Below are 5,968 nucleotides of genomic sequence, written 5' to 3'. Positions count from 1 at the left end.
CCTGAAATAAATAGGATTTCATTGAAGTTTAGAAACCAAAAATTAAACCCAACAAATTTAAGCAGCAATGGTAGAGATGAAAATAGTGTTCTGCTCAAAGCCCATTTTGTTGTGCTCATATAATCTAAAAAAATAAATAAATAAAAAATAAAAATTTAGATCCCTTATTTGAGCTTCTTATTTAGAATGTTTTTTTATTTGTTGATAGACACAATACCTTTATTTTTATGCAATACCTTTAATTTATTGATTATTTTTATGTAGTGCTGGGGATCAAACTCAGTGCTTTACATGTGTCAGGCAAGTCTGAGCCACAACCTCAGCCCAAGTTTTTGTTGTTTTGATTTTGTATTTTTTTTAAATACAAAATCAGCCTTCCATGGTTAAAATTACCTTTTTAAGTCATTTCTTTGCATTTTCTGAGAAAGCCTGAGCCTGATTTTTGTTTTTTCTTTAATCCCAGAATTTTGAATCACCATGGATTGAAGACTAATGGCAATCAGGATCACATGAAGGAAGATGTGGGCTGATTTAGCAGGTCGGATCCTTTCAGAATCAGTTGGGCCAATATAAGTGTGAGTTCAACAGTGAACTATCAATAGAGCAAGCTGGCATAAGATTGACTAGTGTTCTATCCAAAATATCCTAGACTAGTAGAGACTCAAGCATCTAGAAACCAAAAGAAAGTGCCAGATGTCTGGCAATGGAAAGAGCATCCATAATAGAGATGCATATACCCCAGATATAAGAACTAAGGGAAACTGTTGCCATGAGAGGGTACTTTTTTAAACAACCCATTAGAAAGAGGTTGTTTTAATCCCTGTTATACCCAGAAAATAGAAAATCATGCAGTCTATACCTCATACCTTCCCCACCTAATATGAAAGGGTTGCAATCAAGGAGAAAAGACATAAAGATTGTGCTGCTTATACAAATGCCAAGAGGTGCTGATTTCAGGCCATAGCTTTGGGAACAGTGTGCATTCTCTGGGGATTTCTTAAAATTAATAGCTATTGATTTCTGTCTTCAAAAGGCTAAATTATAAATAGAAGCCCTCTTTGTACCACCAAGAGGGAATAGCAATGCGTACACTGTATAGTTTGGGAAAATTTTTAGTGTTCACTCAGTGGCATGAATAAATTTTGAAGGGGTCAAGGAAACCTAAATACATGCATTAATATCAAATTATATTTTGTTTTCATTTTAGGACTTGTTTGTTTACACTACAGCAGTTGCAATAAGGCAGTAAGTTCTTAATTATTGTTTCTTCCATGGAAAATGAATTTTGTGGGGGTTTTCAGAAGTTCTTTTACCCTGCTATATAAATAGGGTCCCCTGTTTTCAATTCCCTGACATGTGCAATGTGTCCTCCCAACTTCTTCCCTTCCCCAACTAACCTAGGCCTATTTTATGCATGATGAAGCACTTTCAGCCTCTTTCTAGTGAATGTTCCTTAAAAATCCAGTTAAGCACTGTACTCCTCAATATCACTCAAATCCTGCTGCCAAAAGACACACAGCTGATGATGTCCACTATCATCAGTGGAAAAGCAGCTTGTTTCCTTCAGGACTTCACAGGTATGAACAAAGCAGAGCACTCTTTGTTCCTCAAATATTGGAGTACACATGTAAGCTCTCTGAATTATTCTATATCAAAAAATCTTTGCTATTGGTGTTTTCTGTACTCTATGAATATTTTTAAAGATCTTGGGGTTGATTAACTGACTTTATGAATTTGAACTTGGAACACAACTTGCTAGCATTTATAATTCCTAGATCATGATATTTTGTAAGGGGTGGGAGGAGTTGCTACTTAAGTAAGAACTTAAAGTTTCTTGCATTTCTTTCTGCATTTATTTCAAATCACTCTAATTCTGGTTCTCCCCACAAAGCCATATTGGCCTCTGCTTTTCCTCAAGAAATCCAATCAACTTCCAGTTTCAGAGCTCAGGATCCTCTTGTCTAGAAATTTCTCCCCCTAAATCCTTTATCAAGTGTCATCTCCAAAGAAAGCTCTTACTAGGTTCCAGTACCAATAATCTAAAGATCTTTTCTTCTTCTCTTAATTCAGGCATGTGTATCTTTGCCTTCATTACATATCCTGTAGCTACTGTTTAATTTCTATCTCACTCACTGATACTTGAGTATCAGTGACAATGTTCTTGCCTTGGACTAAGGCAGAAATAGAGGAAGCAAAGAGAAGAATTGCTGGGGTGGTTAAAAAGAAATATTCCACCTGACTCTCATGTAGCATGAGAGGAATTCAGCATGGCTCTATTTTTATGGCTTAACAACTAATTAAATAATGTTGCTACTCAGTAAAATAGGAAATATGGTAGAATGGCAAAGTTTGAGGAAAAGGGGGGCATTTGGAAAGAAGACTCTGAGGTATATGTATGTACTAGAAGTGTTGTCTGGTGGGCAAATAATTATTTTTTTTTCCTGAATGCAGCAGAGAATTTTTGATAAATGGTAAATGATTCTGGGAATGTCTGGCACATAAGTGCTAAACCTCATATTAGATTTCATCCTTTATTGATTTTACAATTTAGGATTGGGTCAACCTATTCCTGTAGACTATCATGTTATAGGGGTATTGACAGAATCTGCAGAAAATGACGAAATATAAATCTAAGGTAGAAGTAAAAATAGGATCACCATTAGAGTCATGGAAAAAAGTTAAATCAAAACCAGAAATCAAAGAAAAATAGTCAGTATGAAAATCAGTGATCCATTTATACCCAGGTACTCTGGAACAGTGGATTTCCCAAAGCTCTTCATTCTAAAGACAGGAGCCAGGTTTGGTTGAGGTTACTGTCAGCTGCCAATGTCACCCATTAAAGCTCCTTATTAAAGAGCCAGAAGTAGATGTCAGACCTGCTTAATTATATTCTGTAACTGCATTCAGAGGCAGCAGGTCAATACCTGAATAGGATTTTTCAAGAACTGATGACAATGTGCATGTATAATTTTGTACTCTGAAATTCATATACATCCTTGAATATTAAAAGGCACATTTACTTCTATCTCTTTTCATGACTCCAACAGAATCTGTTCCTAATTAGTATCCCCCTTTTTCTAAAGAAGGACTTGAGGCTAAGTATTGTTAGAGAATTTCCCAGTGTCAAACAAAATGTAAGTAATGGAGGTAGGATTAGTGGTTTCACTCAAAATCTCATGTTCTTTCCACTTCTAGCTGGGCTGAAATAGAATACATGAATTTATTCTTGTCATACCATCTTATTTGTCCCAAATATTATAATTCAGGTTGAGAAACCCATAACTGAAAGAAAAACTAGCAAACTCAGATGGAAACCCCCCCCCCAAAAAAAAAAAAAAACCACTTTTGTTTTAGACCCATGCTAATCTGTTTTCTCCTAAAAAAAGGTGCACATATACAGGGATATTGTAATCAGCATACCCAGTGGAATTCAACACTCATTAAACTCCTCAAGCAGAGAGCAATATAAACTAACACAGTGGAAATAAGGTCAGTAAACACAATGAGTGAAACACCTTACAAAGGGAAATTGGTATGCAGCATTGAAATCCTCATTTTCTGCAGTCTGAGAAAATGTGTCTAGCTGCTAGTTTGGGTTACTGCTGTGTAGCTGTGGGCATGGCATTCAGAAGTAGAGAGCAACACAACTAAGTCACTAGGAGGCACAGGTGGGTCAAGAGAGTAGGTTAAATGCTAACCATTTTCCAATTACCTGCAGTTCTCTTCAGTTACGGTTCTCTTTTAAAATACTCACTCCCAAATCCTTCACCTTCTCTTTTACATAGAACTAACACAATGTGTAGGAATGAAAGAATAGATGGGCAATCGGTGATGAGAATTTGATATGAAACAACACAAAAAAAGTGATTTGTGGTTTGTAAAGTGTTTTGTTAGTGCAAGGAGTTCCAAATCATAAATGCTTCCAATCTTTCACAAAATGTTTTAAGTAGCTCTTAAGATCAGATACTATTGCATCACTAGGAAAGAGGATGCATGCACTGTGCAGCTTGCCCACAGGGTCTATTAGTGTTACAGAAAATTGAAATACTTTTTGTTAAAACTTTAATTGTGATATGAATGATGTGCTACAGGATTACACAAATTTTCCTGTAGAAACATGAGAGAGTGTTCATTAACGGGCATCATTGGAGATGATGTATGGATAATGGTAGGTCTTGGAAGGACTGGCAGAGAGAGAATAGCAAATACCAACAATAAAACACAGAGTTGTGAATTGTGCAGAGATTAATGAGTCCTGGGTGATTATGGTATGGACTGCAAAGATTGTTGATTAAGTTAGGCATAGTGTGTGTGCTTATTATCCCAGCTACTCAGGAGCTTGAGACAGGAGCGCACATTCTAGACCAGTAAAGAAAACTTAGTAAGACCCTAACTCAAATAAAATTTAAAAAATAGTTCCCGCGTGAGTGCGGCGGGGATGGTGGACACCACCACGCAGAGGGAGGCTTCCCGGGGAGGGGAGTGTGGGCTGCCGGCCTTGGCAGCAGGGAGCGGGTGGAGCGCGGGAGGCTTGCTGCCACTCCTCCTGAACCAGGGCACCCGCAGGGCCACCTGGGGGGCTCAGCGGACAGCGGCGGGGAGATGTCCTTTGCTTCTCAGATGTAATGCACTTTAAGTTTAATATTCAACAGTGAAAATGAGTCATACAGAGGTTAAGTTAAAAATACCTTTTGGAAATAAGTTGCTGGATCCTGTTTGTTTGGTACCTAGCAAGAGTTTAACATACAGAATAATTCTTACACATGGAGCATCAGGAGATATGAATGTTCCTCATTTGATGTCATTGGCATCCCATCTTGCATCTCATGGCTTTTTTTGCCTGAGATTTACCTGTAAAGGCCTTAATATTGTGCATAGAATTAAGGCATACAAACCAGTTTTGAATTACCTAAAGACCTCAGGATAATACAAACTTGCAGGTGTTTCCCTTGGAGGTCGTTCAATGGGCTCAAGAGCAGATGTTTCTGTAATGTGTCATACTGAGCCAGATGATGCTAATGGTTTTGTTTGAGGTCTCATTTGTATTTCTTATCCACTGCACCATCCAAAACAACAGCATAAGCACAGAGATGAAGATTTCTTTCGTATAACAGATCCTGTACTGTTTGTGTCAGGCTCAGCAGATGAAATGTGTGAGAAGAACTTGTTGGAGAAAGTGGCACAAAAATTGCAAGCTCCCAATAAAATCCACTGGATTGAGAAGGCAAATCATTCCATGACAGTGAATGGACGGTCAACAAATGATATTTTCCAAAAAATAAATACATAAATTTTGTTTTGGATCCAAGAAATCACTGAAATGGACAAGAAATAATTGTCATTAGTTAAAAGCCATGTTATTTTGAATACAAGTACAGTTAATTTGATAAAGAATAGTATACCTCTCAGCATTATGAGATATATTTCAGACTAATGTTCTTTAATGTTGCCCTATTTTTGAAACACATTTTAATTGTGAAAATAATATTCTTTCCAAAATGTCTTGTGAAAGCAGTAATAGTTGTATGAAGATGATGTACAAATATTAAAGGTGGTCTAAATATAATTTATTTTCACTAGTATAGTTAAGCTTTGAAAAAATTAAACTTTTGAATTTTGTTACAAAAAATTTTAAAAAATAAATAAATAAAAGGCCCAATAGTACAGTGCTTACTCGGCATGTGGGAGACCCTAGGTTCAACAGATATTACCACATGTACACACACAAATATTTTCTATGAATCTAGAGAAGCAGGTAGAAATCAGATGCAAAATTAAGTAGTCTGTACTTCAAAATTTGTTTCACAAACTGGGGTACAAGCTAATTTAAGTACAATCCAGGAAAATCATATTTTGAATGGGGGAATGTGAGTGGACCACACCAGGCAGCTCAGCCAGCAATCATACCACATCTTGCCTTAAACTTCCAAAATAAGCAGATAAAGAATGAAACATAACTTCCACTTGG

The 5,968-nt window shown here is 36.7% G+C and overlaps 1 pseudogene; it reads left to right on the top strand.

The window, feature by feature from the left end:
* The first annotated feature begins 4,657 nt into the window (after positions 1-4,657).
* Positions 4,658-5,335, top strand: LOC143641104 (testis-expressed protein 30 pseudogene; annotated as a pseudogene).
* Positions 5,336-5,968: the final 633 nt, after the last annotated feature.

This window comes from Callospermophilus lateralis, unplaced genomic scaffold (assembly GCF_048772815.1).
Source record: "Callospermophilus lateralis isolate mCalLat2 unplaced genomic scaffold, mCalLat2.hap1 Scaffold_84, whole genome shotgun sequence".
Classification (NCBI taxonomy): domain Eukaryota; kingdom Metazoa; phylum Chordata; class Mammalia; order Rodentia; family Sciuridae; genus Callospermophilus; species Callospermophilus lateralis.
Note: the sequence above shows the minus strand (reverse complement) of the source record. Positions and strands in the feature narration are given on the sequence as shown.